The 23,215-nt window shown below is 43.9% G+C and overlaps 1 protein-coding gene and 1 long non-coding RNA gene across 2 annotated transcripts in view; both read right to left on the bottom strand.

Moving 5' to 3' along the window:
- Nucleotides 1–23,215, bottom strand: part of LOC101155075 (NXPE family member 3) — a 78,009-nt gene that overhangs the window by 10,487 nt on the left and 44,307 nt on the right. The window lies entirely within an intron of this gene.
- Nucleotides 1,802–2,883, bottom strand: LOC111946912. The gene is made up of 2 exons (XR_002872722.1): nucleotides 2,140–2,883; nucleotides 1,802–2,029 (listed from the first exon to the last, which is right to left on the bottom strand). It is a non-coding gene; the product is annotated as an uncharacterized LOC111946912 (long non-coding RNA).

The raw sequence follows: 23,215 nt of genomic DNA, 5'->3' as shown, positions 1-23,215 counted from the left end.
GTGCTGGAGGCTTCGTGGGAGTTCGCTCATCCAGTCTATATATGTTTTGTGGATTTGGAGAAAGCGTTTGACCACGTCCCCCGTGGTATCCTGTGGAGGGTGCTCTGGGAGTATGGGGTCCGGGGAGCATTACTGAGGGCTCTGTGTGACCAGAGCAAGAGCATGGTTCACATAGCCGCCAGACCTGCTCCTGGTGCATGTTTGACTCCGGCAGGGCTGCCCTTTATCACCGGTTCTGTTCATAGTCTTTATGGACAGAATTTCTAGGCGCAGCCAGGGGCTGGAGTGGGTTTGGGGAACACTGGATTTCCTCTCTGAACTTTGCAGTTGATGTTGTCCTGTTGGCGTCATCAAGCCAGGACCTCCAGCATGGATTGGAGTGGTTTGTGGCCGAGTGTGAAGCAGCTGGGATGAAGGTCAGCACGGCTAAATCTGAGGCCATGGTTCTCGACCGGAGAAAGGTAGCTTGCCATCTCTCGGTGGGTGGAGTGCTCCTGCCCCAGGTGGAAGAGTTTAAATATCTTGAGGTCTTTTTGACGAGGGAGGGAAGACCGGAGCGTGAGATTGACTGGCGGATTGGAGCAGCGTCCCTGGTTATGCGGTCGCTGTGGTGTGGCTCTGTTGTGGTGAAGAGAGAGCTGAGCCAAAAAGCAAAGCTCTCAATTTACCTGTCAATCTTCATTCCAATACTCACCTATGGTCTCGAGCTCTGGGTCGTGACCGAAAGAACAAATACAACAAATGTAAGTGGCTGAAATGATCTTCCTCCACAGGGTGGCTGGGTGCTCCCTTAGAGATAGGGTGAGAAGTTCGGTTACCCACGGAGAACTCGGAGTAGAACCGCTTCTCCTCCACATCGAGAGGAGCCAGTTGAGGTGGCTTCGGGCATCTTGTCCGGATGCCCCCTGGACGCCTCCCTGGGGAGGTGTTCCGGGCATGTCTCACTGGGCGGAGTTCCTGGGAAAGACCCAGGACACACTGGAGAGACTATGTCTCTCGACTGGCCTGGGAACGCCTCGGGGTTCCCCCAGAGGAGCTGGAGGAAGTGGATTGGACGGGGGAAGTCAGGGGATCATTGCTTAGACTGCTGCCCCCTTGACCCAGTCCCGGATAAGCGGAGGAAGATGGATGGATGGATGGATAAATATTAAGATAATTAATTTAACCAGACAGGGTCTTTTGATGCCCCTTTTGTTCGCTGTCTCTTGAAGAAATATTCTGGTTTAGTCATTTTTATGTTTTGTTGTTTCTGTAAAGTTTATGATAATTATGTTTGAGTTTCTGCCACATGTGTCTCCTGCATGTCATCTAGATTACCTTTTCCAAAATTTTACCTGATAAATAGCTTTCGCTAAAGTTTACATTTAGTGTGTTCTTTACCTCAAGCCACTGCTTTCTGTAGGACAGGATGGTCAAAACCCACACAGCCAAGAACAGAAAGATGGCTCCATGTGTTAGTGACAACATTCTGACAGGTTTGTTCTTCATGATCAACCAATCAGCCACATCAACAGGTTCTGGAACAAAATCTGAAAAACAAAAAAGTGGTTTAGTCAATATCTGTGTAGTTGAAGAGAGTGGATACTCAACTCTATTGCCTATGCTCAACAGAGTAACAGTCTATAGATTTTCCCTTAGGGTTTTTTCAGACTGGGCACTTTTTATTTGCTTAATTTGAACCAGAGTCCGTTTCCTCCGATAATCTGGAATAAATACACCCAAACGAACCCTGGTCTGGGACCAGGAACCACTCTCGGACCCTGTGATGAGGATGGGTGTTTCACAGATCCAGGCAGTCGTGTTCCAATTGCAACTGGTTTATTTTTCTCCACAATTCTCCCAAGTGCAATAATCCTCAGTGAAATTTTACATAGTTACACAGGAGAGGAGCACATCCATGTCTTCCCTCATTGCCCGCCCGCGGCAACTAACCTCTCCCTCTTATATACGCTAAGCCCCTCCCATTAGGCTGGATTCTGCATATTCCTCTGATTAGTCCTTTGCTTGTCATTCTGGCAAATTCTGCCACCTATTTACAAAGAAAATAAAATTAAAAAAAACATAGAATAATTCCAAACCATTTAGGAATAAATCCCTCCATCCCAAAATGCTACAAACAATAATAAATAATATATTTACATGAATAATTTGTTTCCCCCCCCATTTGTGTGATGACGTCATTTCCGCCCACTGCTGCCGGTCGCGTCTTAACACAGCTGATCAGGTGTCGCCTCCGTTTGAAACTCGCGGTCCTTAACGGCTCCCGGTAAAGCGCATTGAGTGTGCACCCTCAACACAACCCACCCAAGGAGCGCCTGCCTCGTGACACAGCGTCTGAAAATGCGGTGAGAGGTTAATATGTGTGGAAAAACTGCGTGTGTATGCTTGTGTTTGTGTGTGCGTGTGCGCAGGTGACTGCATCTATAGGCGCTCCGTCACATCACCTTCCTCCTCTTCCAGGTTGACACTGTGTGGCAACCGTGAGAGATAGTCAGCCACCACGTTGGTCCTTCCGGGCCGATGTCTGATGGTAAACTTGAATGGTTGAAGTGCGAGATACCAACGGGTCAGTCGATTATTGTGGTCCTTCATTGAATGTATCCAGGTGAGGGCACGATGATCAGTCTCCAAATCAAAATCTCTTCCAAGGAGATAATAGCGCAGGCTTTCCAGGGCCCACTTGATGGCTAACCCCTCCTTCTCCACTGCAGAATACCTCGTTTCCCTGGGCAGTAGTTTTCTGCTGAGGTATAGGATGGGCTGCTCAGCTCCTTCTTCTCCTTGAGCGAGGACTGCTCCGACTCCCACAGCTGAAGCATCTACCTGGACGAGAAACTTATTTTCAAAGTTAGGGCTGCGAAGAACAGGAGAAGAGCATAGCTGTTGTTTTAGGGCCCTGAAGGCCTTTTCACACTCATCATCCCATGGTACTGGGTTTTTCTGTGCTTTGGTTGTGAGGGCCGTGAGGGGTGCAGCAATGGTTGCAAACTGTGGCACAAAGCGGCGATACCATCCCGCCAAACCCAAGAACGACCGAACTTCTTTTTTGGTCCTTGGACGTTGGCAGTCGAGAATGGCCTTTACTTTGTCCACTTGGGGCCGCACCTCTCCCTGTCCCAAAAGGTAGCCTAAGTATTTTGCCTCTTTTCTTGCCCACTCACATTTTTCACTATTCAAGGTCAGCCCGGCCTGCTGAATGGCATCCAGGACTCTCCTGAGATGCTGGAGGTGGTTTTCCCAAGTGTTACTGAAAATAACCACATCATCAAGGTAAGCTGCGCTGAAATTCTCACACCCCTGAAGGACTTTATCCATCAACCTTTGGAAGGTTGCTGGTGCTCCATGGAGGCCAAATGGCATGACCGTAAACTGGAAAAGACCTGCAGGCGTGCGAAAGGCGGTGTAGGGTCGAGATGCTGGTTCCAAAGGCACCTGCCAGTATCCCTTACAGAGGTCCAGGGTGGTGATGTATCCGGCCGCTCCAATCCTTTCGAGCAATTCATCCACCCTTGGCATAGGATACGCATCAAACTCAGAGACTGCATTCAGCTTCCTGAAGTCTATGCAGGGCCTAAGCGAACCATCTTTCTTTGGGAGGAGGATCATGGGACTGCACCACTCGGAGTCTGATGGTTCAATCACTCCCAACTCCTGCATGTTAGTGATTTCTTCACCCAGTCTTCCCACAAACTGTTGCGGGACACGGTATGGCCGTTGACGGATGGGTCTGTTGTCTTTCAATCGAATTGCGTGTTTTGTAAGGTTGGTACGGCCTGGCTTGCCTCTGAATAATGATGGTACCGCCTGCAACACCTGCTGTATCTGTGTCTCTTGGGTCTTGGTGAGATGAGACAGCTCAGGTGTCGTCATCTTGGTGAAGTTATGCCAACTTGTGTCCTCTTCTGTCTCACATTCTTTCACTACCAGACCAACTGGTTCTGGTGGGCTGTGGTGTGGCTCTTTCCACTCCTTCAGTAGGTTGACATGGTACGTCTGGTACTGTTTCCTCTTGTCTGGATGATGAATTTCATAAGTGACTGGCCCCATCTTCTGGCTGATGGTATATGGCCCTTGCCACTTGGACAGTAACTTGCTGGTTGAAGAAGGGAGGAGTAACAGAACCTTCTGGCCTGGTCTAAAGGCCCGGTGACGTGCCTGTTGGTCGTACCAAGTCTTCTGTGCTCTTTGAGCCTCCTTTAGGTTCATTTCAGCCTCTGCTTGGTATCTTGCTAGACGCTCCCTCATCTCTAGGATGAACTGCACCACACCAGTTTCTTTTTGGTTGCTGGTCGATCCTTCCCATGCTTTACTGAGGAGATCCAGAGGTCCTTGAACATTCCTCCCGTATAGCAGCTCAAACGGTGAGAACCCAGTAGATGCCTGAGGAACCTCTCTGTAAGCAAAGAGTAGAAAAGGTAGCCAGCGATGCCAGTCCTTACCAGTCTCAGACACAAATTTTCGCAGCATCCGCTTTAAAGTCTGGTTAAACCTTTCCACCAGTCCATCAGTCTCTGGGTGGTATGGGGTAGTTCTGAGGGATTTGATTCCCAGCTGTCTGTGGAACTGTTGCATCAAGCGTGAACAGAAGTTGGTTCCCTGGTCAGTCAGTATCTCATCAGGGATCCCGACTCTAGAAAACAGTTCAGTTAGTGCATGAATGATTGCTGATGAAGTGATTGTACGTAGGGGAAATGCTTCTGGGTATCGAGTAGCATAATCACAAACGACCAAAATGTACTGATGTCCCTGGCTGCTTTTCTCCAGTGGCCCGACAATGTCCATCGCTATCCTCTGGAAGGGTGTGGAGATGACTGGAAGCGGCTGAAGACAGGCCCGATCCAACCGGCGAGGAGCTGCTGTTTTCTGGCATATTGGACAGGTCATACAGTATGATTGAATGTCTGTGTACATACCAGGCCAATAAAATCGGGAGCTAACGCGCATGTATGTTTTGTGGCGCCCAAGATGTCCTGCCCACGGAACTGTGTGTGCTAAATGCATGATGATAGGTCTACAGTTTACCGGGATTACAAGACGTTTGTGGTTGTCATTCAAAATATACAACATCCCATTTTCAATAATAAAGCAATCCATCCCCATACTGGTTACATCATCAATATTCTTCACTTTTTTAAACAAATGTTTCAATGTGTCATCCTGTTTTTGTAACTCTGCTAAGTTTTCAGGTATTTCCCACATTTTATCAGCATTCAAACCTTGTACATTGTGTTCAGTTATGCCCAGTTGCTTTTCAAAGCGCCGTTGTCGTCTAGACTTTTTTGGCCCTTTTCCACCCCCTTCGCATAAACTTTCATCCAAGTCTGGTAGAGGCAGAACCCCAGTTTTTGCCTGGGCTCTGGTAATTACTGGGCATGATACACTGTTCTGGTGATGACCCTGATTAGCATCCCCTGAACTTTCCCCTTGTAGTAACTGTACCAACACTGGTATGTCTCTACCCAAAAGCAGGTCTACAGGCAGGTTATCAACCACCCCAACAGTCAGAAGATAGGGCTGTTTATCAATGTCCACAGTTATTTCAGTTTGAGGATAAGCATGATTGTCCCCATGAACACACACCACATTTGTAAGATGACCATAGTCCAGACTACCAATGGGTACCAAGCGTTTGCTAATCAGTGAGGTAAAGCTACCGCTGTCAATTAAAGCCAATACTGATACACCATTCACAGTCACTGTTTTATAAGTTCTTTTCCTGACATTGTCATTTGCTGATGGTTCCACTTCATTTCTGGGTACATAGCAAGCCCCTGTGACCTTTGCTTTTTTCAGTGGACAAACTGAAGCCTTGTGTCCGGCTTGCTGACAATAATAGCAAATCAGTGGTTTACCAGTTCCAGGCGGAGCAGTCACTGAGCTGGAAATACCTGGACGGTGTCTCACCGCTGCTTCTCGCTCTGTCCCAAGCTGCGGTGTCGGAAACACTGGGGGACGTACGTCTGTGGTGGGTTGGGCTACGTTGATGGGTCGAGTTGCCATGGTGGATCGTGTAGAAGGTCCTCCTCTCCGAGCATTGAGGTACTGAAGAGCCAATTTTGCTGCCTCTGATCCATCCCCCGGTTCATGCTCCTTGACCCAGGTTCTCACTTCCGGCGGAAGCACGTAGAGAAGTTGTTCCAGGATGATGGATTCCCCAACCTGCTCCTTGGTCCGCCGCTCCGGTTGAATCCAACGCCGGTAGAGTCCCTTCAGCCGATGATAGGTCTCCAGAGGTGTTTCTCCCCGAGGTGCAGATGCACAGCGGAACTTCTGTCGATATGTTTCAGGAGAGATGTCAAACTTTGTTAGCAAAGCTTCTTTCAGGTCTTTGTAGGAATCAGCTTTGTCCTCATCCATGGCTGTGTATGCATCTAGGGCTTTTCCTGAGAGAAGAGGAACCAGCCTGCATGCCCATTCTGTCTCTGGCCATTTCCAAGTCTTGGCCATCCGCTCAAAACGTAATAAATAGTTTTCAATATCCTCTCCCTCCTGGTAGGGAGGAATCTTTGGCTGCATGTAGTACCTGGGCCTGGGCTCAGGTCTCTGCCGGTCAGTCCCAGTTTCAGCTTCAGATGAGGATGTGGAGGGGGTACCAGCACTACGACCAGCAGAGGGTGTTGGAAGCACCAATCTTGGGCTGCTGGCTGAATGCATGCTTGGTGTGGTTACTGCTGGGGCTGAAGGTTGGAGGGCCACCCTAAGATTTTGTAACTCCTGTATGAGACCTTGTTCTCTCTGCTGCTGGGACTCCAGGAAGGTTTTCATCATGGTAACCAGGTCAGTTGTTCCTCCTGATGGTCCCAGGCCGGGGTTGGGCTTCTCTTCTTCCTCTTCCGAGGTCATTTCTGTGTCCCACTCGGCTTCCGCACCTGTGGCCCGGTCTGGTTTTCTTTGGGGCTGTGAGCGTAATCCACCACGCCTGGGATGGCGAGCTGCCTTCTTGCCCCGAGTTGCCATCCCACTTCTGACACCACTTGTGATGAGGATGGGTGTTTCACAGATCCAGGCAGTCGTGTTCCAATTGCAACTGGTTTATTTTTCTCCACAATTCCCCCAAGTGCAATAATCCTCAGTGAAATTTTACATAGTTACACAGGAGAGGAGCACATCCATGTCTTCCTTCATTGCCCGCCCGCGGCAACTAACCTCTCCCTCTTATATACGCTAAGCCCCTCCCATTAGGCTGGATTCTGCATATTCCTCTGATTAGTCCTTTGCTTGTCATTCTGGCAAATTCTGCCACCTATTTACAAAGAAAATAAAATTAAAAAAAACATAGAATAATTCCAAACCATTTAGGAATAAATCCCTCCATCCCAAAATGCAACAAACAATAATAAATAATATATTTACATGAATAATTTGTTTCCCCCCCCCATTTGTGTGATGACGTCATTTCCGCCCACTGCTGCCGGTCGCGTCTTAACACAGCTGATCAGGTGTCGCCTCCGTTTGAAACTCGCGGTCCTTAACGGCTCCCGGTAAAGCGCATTGAGTGTGCACCCTCAACACAACCCAGCCAAGGAGCGCCTGCCTCGTGACACAGCGTCTGAAAATGCGGTGAGAGGTTAATATGTGTGGAAAAACTGCGTGTGTATGCTTGTGTTTGTGTGTGCGTGTGCGCAGGTGACTGCATCTATAGGCGCTCCGTCACAGACCCATTTTTTGAGGTGGTCTCAGTTCGTTTCCAATTAGACTGAGCTTTGATTTGCTCTAGTTTCCTAAGTCTGAAATGCTCGGAGTGGAATAACTGAACCAAAAAGGCCACCGTAGCCAGGCATTATGAGATCCCAAGAGTGGGAACACAACAACCATAAGACGCGCATGAATGTGGAGCAGCAACAAGAGACAGAAACTCACTGAAATGTGGTTGAATGAATGGAGGCTCATTAAAACAACTTTTAACATGATCCATACTGCTTCTCATACTGTTTTCCAGACAATCCATATTTTAATAAATACTTATCATCGTTCCTATTTTGCCGTCGCCTCCTCAGTAACTGCCTTGCAGCATTCCTCCACCGTAAAGTGTTAAAAAGAGTTTTGCTCGACGTTGATACAGACGTTCATAACTGTTCAGCAAAATATAAAGTTTGAATAGGTTAACTACGTCCGCTTTTACATTTACAAGAAATGGTTAGAAGCAGAAATGTGTGGTTGAAAGGCAGTCTGAATACAGACAAAGTCCAATGTTCAGGACTTGGTACGGACCAAATAAAGTGGACTTGGTCCAGACCAATGGACTTTTCCAGTCTGAATACACCCTTAAAGTCGTAATCTTCCCCCTGCGTTGCAGTACATAGCGGCTTGGCTTTGTTTGTGTTGCAAGCAATAGCACAAAGATCACATGTTTACCGGTATGATTCAATCCTTTAGCTTTCTTTATGCCTGAAAGATTTCCTAACTCCTTGACCATATTGACATGTTTGCAAAATCACTGATGTCTTCCAACCTCTTTTCACCTGCAGCATTTTTCTGGTTTAACCACCTTTATTGACTAAGAGTTAGACTCATCTACATGCAATGTATCATCCAGCCAAACTAACTTCTGTCCAACCATCTCAGGACTTTGAAACAACTCATACCCGAAGTCAAGGGTTAACTGGAGAATTAGAAGACCTGCTCCAAACCTTAGTGGTGAAAAATATACATTTATAATCCAACCCATCATCTGAAACGCACACAAAGACTTTCATATTAGAAACCAAATGGATTAAAGTGATCTTGAAAGGACTTTTTTGCTTCTGAATCACAATAAACCAGGTGTTAATAAAACCAAACAATCTCCAAATAAACAGAAAACATTTCTTCTTTCTTCCTTTTGGCCTCTGACTTTCCTGTCGTGTTCGGGTCAAATTTGACAGATTTACAATCTAAATCCCTCAGAAATATTGTGTTTTACATCTGATTGTATCAAAAGCTTTATGATATCCTTCACACACCAGCCCCAGCCGCTTCATCTTTGAAAGATTTTTCCGCTGATAAGCTGCAATAAATCAGTTTAGGTATTATAAATGAATGCTCACACAATATTTATTGAGGCTGCAATAAAACAAACCAATACCTCAATAAACTCCCTTTATCCTTTATTATCTTTAAGGAGTTATATATTAACCCTAGAATGTTATGAAGAAGATTGTTAATATCCTGGGACTTTGATCTCTAAAACTGCATTAAAACCTTAATTTGTGGAATTTCGTAGTGAATGGAAACACAGCTAGTATCTAGTCAAGTTAAGAAAGTTGCTGTAACGGATAACATGAATATACTTTATTGTAGAAAATGTATGTTTTAATATCTTATTCTTTATTATGTTACAGCTTTATCCTTAGTGTGAAGTGAACTTATTTTGAACTATCCAGATTTATGGTCGTGTGACATTCCTTTTTGCTTTATGGTTGCAGCATCCTGTGAAGACATAGGATGTTCTTTGTGCAAACTTAGGTGTTTTTCTTAGGTGCCATAAATATGCCATGGGCGATATCTGTACCATCTGGGTTGAAGATTCTTCCCCTGGGAAAGTGCTAAGATTCGTGTTCTCATGTGGAGGTTGAAGCTGACCTTTGCTCTGGATACCGGTAAAAGGAACCTTGAGTTGTCCAGGGATGATTTACTCTGACCAGATGGGGACTCTCTTGATCATCGGACTGTGTGCGCTGGTGAAATGGCCCCCCGAGAGGCGGAGCGGATCCGAAGCTGGCAATCGTCAGCTATTGGCCAGAGGAAGCAGGCGGGCTATCAGCTGACGAATCAGAGCGACCAGGGGTGGAGGACCAGCGACCATGATCTTTCCGGAAGGCGGAGATTCAAACACATCTTAAAAAGACTGTTTTCTAAGTTTTCCATTGTTCTTAGGAAAATCTACGAGTAATTCGCATGTAACTTGTGCGTCAGTAGATCTTTACTTGAGAATCCAGATATATCTGCATTAATGTTTTAAACTGTGCTTTAGAACTATTGTCAGGGAAATAAACTCTGTGTATTTTTAAACCGGTGGAATCCTTGTTTGTTTTACCACTCTCGACTATCGAACACGCATGGATGGAAAGAACCCAAAAACGGACGATTCTCTTTCCTTCAATATGGTGACCTCGAGACGTGAAGTCGGGGGTGAATAGGAAACGCGGACCAGACCGGTTGGACCACATCATAGTGGCTTATTACGAGATTTCTGAGACTTTCGACGTAAAGTCTGGGGATGCTTCCTGCCATGCGGTCGACTTCTTCAGAGGCCTCATTCATAATCATGGTGAGCAGAGCCTTTTGTAAAGTCTGCGTATTGATGATCTCAAATTAAAGGAGAAGTCGATTGTATGGGTGGCACAGTGTACCCTATACGAACGAACGGGCGAGCGCACCCCAGTAAATAAGTGTTGGGTTCACCCTCCCTAGAACAGCGAATTGAACGGTGGCAAAATATACACTTTGGGCGGCAGTAAAAGATTTTGAAAAATTGGACAATTATAATTATGCAGGTTTTTCGTCTGTTCGGCCTGTACAAAATTGAACGTTGGCAAATTGGGAGCTTGTGATATTTGGAAAGCAGCAAATTGACTAGGTTTGCGTCTGTTCAACCTGTTAAGAAATCCCTTACGAAAAACAGAGTTATTATAGGAACTAATTTTGCGCGTCTAGGATTTTCGGAAACACCAAGGAGGCTTCGGCCTCTACAAATTATTTTTTTATACGCGGAGAGAAACCAAAGAAGGATTCAAAATAAACATGAGCGCTGAATTTGACAGAAGATGAGGAAAATTGTGCATTTTGTCAGGACAAAAACGACAACATGACTTGACGACTGACTGATGACAATACAGACGTGATCGCTGATGAACGGACTGAATGTATGAGATTTTGGAGACGTGACTGCTTATGAATGAAATGTATGCATGAGATTTTGGAAAGTATGGGATGAAAAACTGTTTGAAAGCAGCAAATTTTGGCTTTATTTTCCATGTTTCTGTGTGAAATGTTTTCTCTATGGACGTGGCCATCTTGTTTCGAATTAGCCAATAACGGGACGTTTTAGTTTCTTTCGAATGCGTCGACAGCTCTGATTGGCTTTGTTTGTACCATGTGGTCGGCGTGACGGCGTCCATGGAGACCGAAATGTTCAACCTGCACTAAACTTTCACGTAACAAGGCTTAAGAGTTTGCGAATTAATTTGTGGTAAAATAACAACTGACATTGTAGTTATTGAGCGTGGTCATGACCTCGGTTGTAAGACGTCGATAAAAACAAATTTCAGTGGTCTTAGTTCGACGAAAAAGATTTTTAAGTAGAAAGGAGTCTATGAGCAGCGCTTCCGATGGAAGTTTCAGCCACAACAGCAGCTTGACTACAGCTGCAGCCTGCAGCAACATTATCTGTTCTGCCTCTGTCGAACGTAGCCTAACTTTCTCTGGAATTTGCCTAAAGTTGGGCAAATCTTTCTAAAACACAGTAAGATAATATTGGTCCAATATATGTTGTGTAAAATGATTTTGCAATTATTTCGGTTTTCTTATTTTGAATAAATGTCTCTACTTTATTTTGTATTTCCTAATTACCATGATTTAGTTAAGTTTTGCTAAAAAGTAATGTTATTGACACTAATTATAAGTATTTGTTGGTTTAGATCCGGACTCCCTTTAAAAGAATGTTTGCAATGTTTAATTTATTTTATATGTTTATATGTTTTGATATTTCTCAGATTACTTAGTGTTGGTGTTAAAGGATTTATTGGTGTTTAAAGATAGTTTGCAGCAGATCCCATGTTTTGATGTAATTATAGTTTGAAGACAGTGTAAGTGGATGTTGTACAGAATGGGGAAAGGACAAAGCAGTGAATTAAAGTAGAAATGAACGGCATTGGAAGTGATAGAGGGTCTGTGGACACAGAAAGGTATGGTAAGGAAAGGTGCTGGTTCTAGTAGAACAGAAGAAGGGAGAACATGAATGTTAATGCTAGTGATAAACGATTCATTTCAGTGAAATGGTTTATCTTGTTTATCTGTAAGGTGCCTAATTTGTTGTGTTATGTCTTTTGGTGTGGTTTTGAGAAAACGGTTAAAAGTTATTGTCTGCGTATTGATTGTCTGTGTTTTAACGAACCTGTTGTGGTTTAGAGTGTGAATTGTGTTTTTAGTTAAATAAGGAAAAGCTTAAATTGTGGAATTTTGTTGCTTTTAGCACTTCTCAGAATTCTTTTTGTAGGACAGCAAGTCCTTAATGGTAAGTCAAAACAATTTGTCTTTGTTTCTGGATTAAAAGTGAATGATTAGCTGCCAGAATGCATCTAAAACAATATATTTTTCAAAGATTTTGCTCCACATCCGTCATATAGTTCAGAGAAGAGTTTAGGGATTTTTTTTTCCTTTGCTGATTTTCATCATTGATTAACCAACTTTAGCATCCACAGTGTTGGTGATGGCGATGGTGAAAACAAAGCATGACAGTAACAAATCTGCTTTAACAACATCTGCAGTAACAACATGTTTTTTCCAAGCAGCACATAGCTTTAATGTTGCAGGAAAGGCGTAGAGCAGAGCCGTCCTGAGACCTCATAAATCTTTACACAGCAAACCCCCTCTGCTTCATTGGGTGAGTGACAAAAAGAGCATTTCTCAGTTCTTTGGCTTCACAGGAAGGAGCCGTGTTAGGAGTGTCTGACCCTCAGGTCAGCTCCGCTGATCAAATGAAGACATGACTGCATGCATGGAGAATGCATCGGAGCGTCTGCAAGGTGATAAGAGTCTATTTAAAATACATCTGATTCATCACTGCAGAGCACATTTGAAGAAAAAGGGCAGAGGGAGAAGTTGAACAACTGAAAAACAGTCATTTACACTGCAGGAACAATCCACTCTGGATAATGAAGGTGTTTAAAAAAAAAAAAAAAGGCACATAACATGATGAGTTTAAATACCCTCAGGACCTGTAGCAATGTTCAGGTATCGGAGGCCGGGACGGGAGGACGGGTATCCCCTCCTGGAAGGCGTGGGCCACCCAGGGACCCCCCAGATGGCATCTGTGGCGCTCAGGACATATGGCAACGACTGCCCACAACAAGGTACCCAACAGCAGAATGCACAGACCAGGAGCAGAGGACACGAACAGCACCCACGACCGCTCCAAGCTCCTCCACCGTGGCGAGGACCACAGGTGGCAAGTCGGACAATACCACTTGGTGATGTAGGAGCCATGGTCCCTTTCAAGCTCAGAGGTAACTCCATGAATGGACACTGGTGCAATGTGTTCCTCTATAAACTGCCGGTTGCCTCCATCAGCTCTGACAAATGAACATATGACTCCTCAAACCCGGCAAAAGACCATCCAACTGACTTTTGACCAGATGGTGGAACATTCATTTGTGCATTCACCACACACCTGTGAATCTGTTGGGACGGAACGTTTTTGTCAAAACAGGAGCCAGCATTCTTTCAGACTGGATGCCATGCCACACCCCACAGCCAACCCCTACTGCTGACACCTGCTGGATCCAGAGGGCCCTGAAACGCCAGGTGTGTCCATGTATTTCGGGTTTGGATGCCATGAGTCCTGTCCTAGAAGCAATATTTTTCCGCCTCCGATGACCTGAACTGCGCATTCTATTATGACAGAGAGGATGATCGACTGTACCGAGAAGCATTTCATCAGGTAGACAGCCATACGTGGTATTTAAACTACACTGACATATAAATTGGTCAAGAGGGTGTATAGTTTATTTTGTATTCACACACTCACATTTGCAATGATACCGGAAGTTAGTCACACCTGTATTGCACATAGAATTAGCACTCCCCTGGTCATGAAGCTCGACAACTCAGACCCATGACTGAGAGGGATGTAAACAAAACAACTGTCTAAACTGTGATTTTCAGGTGTTCACTTCTCTCCCTCAATAAAAATGTACAGGATAACTTTGCATTCAAGAGCTAACTCCGCAGCTCTGGAGCATTTCTGCATTGTCAGTCATCGCAGCAGAGAGAAGACGGATCATGAAGATGCAGAGGTGATGTTAAAAACGCTCTCTGATGCTTCATGGTCAACAGGTTCATTTGATGTTTGTTCATGCTCCACCGTTTCCCCGGTGGAGATTCAGGTAACTGCAGGAGCACAAATGTTTTTAGATCTCAGTGCAGCTGAGTGAAGGATGCAGATGAAGGAAATTCTGATTGGTTTGTGGAACTCTGGTGTAATTGAGCATTCATATTTTTCACGGTTTACTCCTTTGAGACCGGTTTTACAAGCAGATAATAAAACTTATCGCATGGCACATGATTTAAGGGCTGTTAGTGAAGTCATCATTACTCCAGTCCTCCCTGTGCCTGATCTACATAGCATGCTGTCAACTTTAGCCCCACAATGTGTGTGGTTTGTGTGTGGTTCACTGCTATTGCTTTAGCAAGTGCCTTCTTTTGCATTCCATTACATGAGAACAGCAGACATCTATTCGTGTTTCAGTGTAAAGGTTTCAGTTTGCAGTACACACGTTTGCCACAAGGATTTAAAAATTCTCCTGGCATTTTCAATCACTGTTTAAAGTTTCTCCGACAGGATATTATGCTATTAGAGGGTTGTGTTTTTGATGTAGGTTGATTATCTTCTGCCAACAGCACCGACTGCTGAAATCTGCCTGCAAGTAATGAAAGATCTTCTTTTGACGTTGTTTGATTTGGGTTTTGAAGTGTCTAACAGGAATTTGCAACGTTGCAGAAGGAAAGTCCCATTTTTAGGTACAACTGTTTCCAGCACAGGCTCTTCAATGTCTATGGAGCATAGAAAGTCTGTTTTGCAGCATAAATGTCCAGAGACAGTAAGAGAAATTATGGTTTTCTTGAGTCTTTGTGGTTATGGAAGACATTTTCTTCTTTGTTTTGTGGAACCTCCTGCTCCTTGAGGTCAATGCTAAACGACAAGGGTGACAGACCTCACGGCTGCAAGGCAACGACAATAAGTGGTTTCATTTCTTCACCTTGTGATCTTGCTTTTCACAGGACCGTGGACAAGGATGCCTGTTAATCTGAACGGTGCACTGATCTGTCTGTTCTCCTATTTTATGTTCAATTTCTATTTTTAATCAATTTATATTTTTCCTTTCAATTAATCTGGTTTTGTGTTTGTGCCTTATCTCTGTTTGACTCTGCAATGTTTCCACTCCAAGAGAGGGAGATGGACATTAGGGAGTCTTAAGGAAATTGTTTTATTATCATCGTCAAATTGTTTTATTATTATCATTTAAATGTATTTGTTTAGAAGGGATGTTTAAATGGTAACTCAGATTGACCTTTTTCACTTTTTCTACAGCTTTGTGTGTGTGTTCCTCTCGTTCACTCATCCTGGGCACGGATGAGGAAGTTTTACGACACTGTCCTGGGTTGATAAGGCAGTTATACGACTGTCTCTAATGAACTTTTCTTTTTGTCTTGAATTTTTTTCTTCCCAACTTGTGTTCTTAATGACAGCATGAGGAGGAGCAGACCTTTCAGAAGAGAAACATTGATGGACTTTTTCAATCACATTTGCTGCTCTCCCCTGCGCAGGCGTAACATGATTCGTAGCTCATTGTGTCTTGTGTTTTGTTTTTCTGATATGGTTTTTGGTTATTGCTTTTTATTTTAGAGTTCCTGACCCTAACGCTAATCAATATTTAGATCCACAGCAGATTCATCTTGGGGAGAAGGTACGTATGTGTGGACACTCCAAGCTCTTTCACGCTGTTCTGTTGTATCTTCTGTATCGGATCTCTACTTACCAGGTTTATTGAAGTTCATAGGATGCCTGGTCCAAGCTGGTCAGCGCTTGTGGGACATACAGAAGGACGCGAGTGTTCGAGGCCCTGAAGGACCTTTTGGATTTTGTTGCATTTTACGTATTGCTATTCTTATTTAGGTAGAACAATGTATCACAGTCCCTCCAATGGGACCCCATGGAGGAGATGGAAGTAATTTCCTGAATTACGCTTGCTGTTATGTTTAACAATTCTGTTTTTCTTTTAGTCATCTGTGTGATTTTGTTCTGCCTTAACATGTCTCGCTTTCCTCCCCCTTAATTCCAGGTGTTCTTTTGCTTTACAGGAACTGTTATCTTTTTTACGGTTATGCTTTTTTTTTTACTATTTGACTTTGACTTACACTGAATTAGACTTTGAATTTGTTTTATTTACCTTGTTTACCACTTTAGTTTTTGTACTATGTAACTTTACTTAATGACATTGTGCCAAGGGGTTAGGTCGATCTTGTAAGCATGGGCATCCTTCGGGGTGGTTGTCGCAGGAGCACGGAACCGTCGCGAGACTTTTCCTGTCAGACTATACACTGAATGTTTAACTGATGCTCCAGACAGGTTTCGCTCGCACGTTCATGCATGGACGCCTAACTCCTTTGAAATATTTTGTGTTCCAGATTGTGCGGGCTTTAGACCACAGCTGTCAGGTTAGGTTAGGTTTGTAATGTTTTGTTGTTTTTGAGTGTTGTAGTGTTAAGTCTTTTAGGTGATCACACATTGTGTGATCAAGAGAGGGAAATGTAGAAAATGTATGTTTTAATATCTTATTCTTTATTATGTTACAGCTTTATCCTTAGTGTGAAGTGAACTTATTTTGAACTATCCAGATTTATGGTCGTGTGACATTCCTTTTTGCTTTATGGTTGCAGCATCCTGTGAAGACATAGGATGTTCTTTGTGCAAACTTAGGTGTTTTTCTTAGGTGCCATAAATATGCCATGGGCGATATCTGTACCATCTGGGTTGAAGATTCTTCCCCTGGGAAAGTGCTAAGATTCGTGTTCTCATGTGGAGGTTGAAGCTGACCTTTGCTCTGGATACCGGTAAAAGGAACCTTGAGTTGTCCAGGAATGATTTACTCTGACCAGATGGGGACTCTCTTGATCATCGGACTGTGTGCGCTGGTGAAATGGCCCCCCGAGAGGCGGAGCGGATCCGAAGCTGGCAATCGTCAGCTATTGGCCAGAGGAAGCAGGCGGGCTATCAGCTGACGAATCAGAGCGACCAGGGGTGGAGGACCAGCGACCATGATCTTTCCGGAAGGCGGAGATTCAAACACATCTTAAAAAGACTGTTTTCTAAGTTTTCCATTGTTCTTAGGAAAATCTACGAGTAATTCGCATGTAACTTGTGCGTCAGTAGATCTTTACTTGAGAATCCAGATATATCTGCATTAATGTTTTAAACTGTGCTTTAGAACTATTGTCAGGGAAATAAACTCTGTGTATTTTTAAACCGGTGGAATCCTTGTTTGTTTTACCACTCTCGACTATCGAACACGCATGGATGGAAAGAACCCAAAAACGGACGATTCTCTTTCCTTCATTTATAAACTTGATTTTTGTGATGCAGATACATCTTTACCAAGGTGAGATAGATCAAAGACAATTAAAGTTAAGAAGCTGTCGGACTGGAAGAACAAAAGTGCAATCAGTGACATCCATAAAATCTAGATTACTTTACGCTTTAAATCCAGGAAATCTCCAGTTCATAGAACAAACGTATTATTTAAATGTCAAATTCAAACTCAAAGTTGACCAAAAATATGAAAAAACATTAAATTGAACAAAATTAATACATATGCTTTTGTTTTTAAGGGAGAGGACTCTCCTTGTTGAAAGTAAAAATTACTCAATAATCACTTCTCAGTCTTACCGTAGGAATTGGTTAAGAAAAATATTCAGCCTCAACTGTGCAGACGATAGTTTTCTTCTTAGCAGATGGGTTTTCTTGCTGGTAAACCTAACAGAGCTTCAAGCTTTACTTCGCCTTGCCCTGTTACCAGTTCCTGAACGTTGTTGAGGTGGGTGGAGTAACATCTGGTTACCCATTCAGTATTGACATATATGATGTAGTCCCGGTGGAACGGGGTGTGGTTTTCATTGTGTTTCATTTTTGGCTCCTTGTTCATGACTGACCTCCTGTGAGCGGAAATTTGGACAATAAACTCCTCACAGACATCATAGCAGAACAGGCAACAGGTGCTCCCCTGTGGAAGCATATCTGTCTCATAAATCAAAAGAAAAGTCAATATCAGCAATACTTTTTATTTTCACAATAAAGCTGCATTCGTTCACACAAAAATAAAATAAAAAAATCAATCTGCCAAACTGCTTTTTATTTTTCTTCTTCAACACCGCTCATTCTGTCACTTAATTAAAATGATAAAGAAAATGGTATTTTACATTTCATTTTCAAAGTTCTCTAGCAAATGTGTAGCAAAATTCAATTACAAATATCTAATTTGAATTTAAAATGGATTAACAGAAATGATTTTTCATTTTCACAATGTAACTGCATCAATGACTTAAGTCATTAAAGCCATGATGCAAAGAGGGGATTACATTTTCGTTTTCACATCCACCCGACAAAAACTGTTGCATAATTCATTTCCAGTCAGCAGTTCCAGGGAGGAGGCGGCGCGATGACGTCAAACAATCATGCGTCCCCTCCGAGATCGCTACTGACTTTTTTTTTAGAACTTTCCATCCCATAACAGACTCTGGTCTGCGTTCACAGCTGAAGACACGCCCCCAACCACATTTTCACGCTGCTTTTGATCCCAATTAGTCTGATCAAGGCAGAGTGTTCTGAACGGCGTGTTTACATGACGCATTTTTATTTTGATCAGGCATTTATTATGATTGTGTACTTAAATTATTTTTTATCAGACACTGGTTGGTTTGTTTTTTATAAAACATACCGACATGTTTCGGTGGAATACCTTCCGCCTTCGTCAGGGTCGTCATCAGGTGGTGGTGTGTGACGTCTTTAAAAACAGATGATTGTGACTGAGGCGGAGTCACCTGTCAAACTTTGACAAGTGACTCCGCCCCTTGATGTCCGTTTTTTGCTGGAGGATGTTGCTCCAGGTGTGGGAGAGCAGGAAGGCCCCCTCATCCCTGTTCCTGGAAGTATGGGCTCGCTTTCTTATCTCCACCGCCTCCATGATCCATCTGCGGTGCATGTTGTCTTCAGTGCGGAGGACTTTGGCCTTTTCCCAGTCGATGATGTGGTTTTCCTGTTTGCAGTGGTCCGTTATGGCTGATTTCATGTTTTCTTGTACTGCCTGTTGTTGTCTGGCTCTTGTTAGTATTTTATTTGTTTCCTTTTCACATTCTTTTTGATCTTCTGTTTTTCTTGTGATGAAAGTGCGTCCTGTTTCTCAGATGTGTGTTTTATTGCAGGTGTGACATGGGATTTCATAAATGACATTGCATTTCTTATTTTGTTCTCTTGTTATCTTGTCTTTTGGGTGAACCAGTAGTTGCCTGAGTTTTTTTATATGGTTTAACTGGGGTGCTGATGTGATGTTTTTTCATGTCCCTCTGGATGCGTTCTGTTATTCCTCTGATGTATGCTAATGTAACCATTCCTTTGTTTTCTGATTTCTTCGTCAGATTATTCTTCTCTGCTTCCTTGTATTTCCTCTGCTCCACCTGTGTTTGTCCCTTTTTTGTGGCCCATTGAGGATATTGACACCTGGTTAGTGCGTTTTGTATGTTTTCTTCTCTTCCATTTTGTCCTCCCTGTGCGTTACCAGTTCTGCAGGATCAAATAAGGTTCTTGGACGGATATTTTGTTGGTGATAGGATGTTTTGAGGTCCATAATAAATATTGGTCTGTGTGAGTTTGTTTCCTGTATACTTTTATTTTTTACGACCCTGTTTTCCGTGTGCGTGATGTTTATGTTCAGAAAGTTAATGGAGTTGTCTTTTTCGTCTTCATGTGTGAATTGGATTGGTCCCGTATCGTCCATGGTGTTCAGGTGGTCTGTGATCTCCTGCGTATGTCCTGGTTTGATCTTTTCCAGAATGTCATCGACGTAGCGTTTCCATAGGGTTGGGTTCCATAGGGTTCCACTCCAAATATTCATAAACCTGGAGCACCTCTAAGGCCCATAATAGACAGCATGGGATCAGTAACATACAACCCCTCCAAATTCATTGCCGATATTTTGAAACCCCTCCTAGGAAACATAGACTGCCTTTGTGAAAATGCAAAACAGCTGGCAGAAAACTCAAAAACATAAAGATGGAAGCAAATGAAATATTCATTACACATGACGTAATATCGCTATTCACCAGGACTCCAGTAGAAGCCACACTACAAATAGTGCGGGAATAGTTAGCAGCAGATGGAAACGCTACGTCGATGACATTCTGGAAAAGATCAAAGTGGTTAGCGCTCTTGCCTCACAGCAAGAAGGCCTCCGGTTCAAGTCCCGGCTGGGGGACGTGAAACAGGGGACCTTTCTGTGTGGAGTTTGCATGTTCTCCCCGTGTATGCGTGGGCTCTCTCCGGGGTCTCCGGCTTCCTCCCACCGTCCAAAAACACGCTTCATTGGTTAATTGGCAACTCTAAATTGTCCCTAGGTGTGAGTGTGAGAGTGAATGGGTGTGTGATTGAGGATATTCTACCCTGCAACAGACTGGCAACCAGTCCAGGGTGTCCCCTGCCATTCGCCCACAAGTGGCCGGGATAGGTTCCGGCTGCCCCGTGACCCCGAAAGGGAAAAAAGGTTAAGAAAATGAATGAATGAATGAAAAAAAAGGAATCTGGGTAATGATTCCTTTGGTTCACTTGTGTAAATTATTACATCATCAGCATACAGGGCAACCATGTGCTCGTCCCCCGCAATATATATTCCTTTTACATCATTTGTTTGCCGGATTAATTGAGCAAGGGGTTCAATGTAAAGGGCAACAAAGAGGGGTGACAACCCACATCCTTGTCTTGTTCCGCGTTCCAGTTCAAAGGTGTTTGAATAAATAATTGTTTTATTTCTTTGTTGTTGTTTTTTATATATCTTTATCTGGTGCGGACGTTTTAAGTTTGGTTTTGTGTATAAATGTTTGTAATAGTTTAGGAAAAGCTTTTGGATTTCACTCTTGATTGTGTACACATATTTTGGAACTTGGATCTCTGATTTTGCAGATTGTGTTATTTATTTTTTTACTTGCTAATAGTTTAGCAAATTTCTTTCTTGCATTGGACATATTTTATTTTAACAACAGGGGTTATGAATCTTCTGACAAACCAGAGGTATGTCTGAATAAACCCCTTTTGTAATCGAGGCCAAACTTTATTAATTTGAATCATATTTGAAAATATTTTGTGTTGGACCGGACGGAAAAGGAAAGGAGGGAGGAAGAGAGAGGAATGTTAGAGGAGGGGGGGATAGGAGGGTGATTATAGAAGGGGGGAGTTAAAACCATTAAAGCAGCATAAAGCAATAGGTTTCTGGATGGTTATACTTATTACAGTGAGGTTCAGATGTAATATAACTCTACAAGGGCGGGGCCTGTCCACACACACACTCAGATGTTATAAACGTACCTGTTGGCTCCAAAAAGATTCAGATGTCAACATGCAAACAATACCAATAATGTTCCCATACGCATACTTATCCATTCAAACCAACTATAGTGAAACATTTCATTCAATCACGCAAAATATTAGTGCAGAGGTGAGCTAACACCTGTGCTCAATTGAGTGTTTATGTTTTTCTAAAATGTATGATGGAATGTAAAAAGAAGGAGGGAGAGTGCCCAGCCATCCCCACACCAAGACCCCTGCCGCAGCAGCGGCAACCAGAACCCCCTAACACCCACACCGCAGCTGAAAGAGAACCACCGCCCCCTGAACGATCAAATCCGACACCAAGGCCAGGGCCAGCAGGACCGACACGGGGGCCCCCAAAGCCAGAGAGCAGGGAGGCATGGGGGGAGAGAGAGAGCAAGCTCCGGCCCCACCAGGATAGTAGCCCCGCCCTAGAAGAGCCCCCATAGCCCCAGACGAGCACCCCACCACCACCCAGGAGTTCTGGGCTACCCCAACCCCAGGTACGAGTCGGGACCTGCCAAGGGAGACCCGCCCCGCGCTCCAGGCAGCCACCCACCTGGCCCACGGTTGGTCCAGGAAGGAGCAAGGCAGGGGCCAGCCATCCCCGCCCAGGAGGAGGACACCCAGGGGAAGAGGGGGTCCACAAGAAGTGTTGTAGATGTAGGACAGGTGACTCCTGCGGCCACATCTGTCATGATGTCTTGTGTGTGACAAAATTATTCTCTTGGTACATGGTCCCTTTAAGTAATAACAATGCATAAGTTTAACTAAAAAGGATTCAATATAAGACCTACAGAGATTAAAAGAAAGGAGTGTACTTTCAGCAAATATTTGGAACAAATGAACTTTTTGCTGGAGTGTTCTTCCGGAGAAGAGGTTCTGACAAACAAAACCTTTCCAGTCAGGGATAGACCTGAACTGTGGTGTTTTTGCTAGCTATTGTGGGTCCCGACTAATTTAGTGTTTGCTTTAAACGTCAGGAGGATAAAAAGGCACTTCAAACACTTAGATTATGCACCAATTCTTCTTTAAACAGTTTACTTCTTGGAGTTTCTCCACAAAGTACGGTTGATGCTCTTCCGCGCTCCTCTGCACAGGCCGGTTCTCGTTCTGATTCCACACAGAACGTTTGTTGTAGCTCATGCTGGTAGGGGTCGATGGGAGGACGGTGACTGGGAGCCCCCGCGATGACATGTCAGCTACAGCTTCTGCTGCGGTCTGATATAGACGAACCCCCTCCTCATAGAATACGCCAATTGTCGCAGGGTGAGGGGTGTGGAATCTGATTTTTTTCTCCTTCAGGACTTTCTTTGGTTAGTTGTATTCCATACATTTTTTCTAGATTGCTGGGGGTTAGTCGCGGTCCACTAAGAAGTGGTCATTGCTGTCTATGGTTTATTTCTTCTGCGAGGCCTCTTTATCACTTCTTCCTTGGCTCTGAAGTTTGAGAGCCTGGCTATGATGGAGTGTGGTTTGGACTGTGGTGTTGCAGACACGGTATGATATGATATCTAATATTCTCTCTCTGTACGTGAGCCTCCTGCTCTGTTAACTTAGCTTCCATACCATCCTACCACTGTAGAAGTTGCCTTAGCAGCATTGATGTTGATCGCAGAGTTGTTTCCACGTCATTAAAACGAGTTTTAGGATTTTCTAATCGAGCTTTGGCCTTCAGGTAGTTTCTTTGGATCTCTGAAATTTGTCACTCTTTGTTCCGTTGGAAGCTTTTTTAATTATTTTAGGATCTCCTCCAGGCTAGCTGGTTTGGTTTGGCTTAGTTATTAGCCTTGTGTTTGGAGGAGTGACTCCAATCGATCGATCGGGCAATCAATCGATTGATCGACCGACTGACCGACCAATCAATTCATCCATATCTTTGGT

This window comes from Oryzias latipes, chromosome 23 (assembly GCF_002234675.1).
Source record: "Oryzias latipes chromosome 23, ASM223467v1".
NCBI lineage: Eukaryota > Metazoa > Chordata > Actinopteri > Beloniformes > Adrianichthyidae > Oryzias > Oryzias latipes.
The sequence above is the reverse complement of the archived record's forward strand: the minus strand, read 5'-3'. Positions and strand labels throughout refer to the sequence as shown.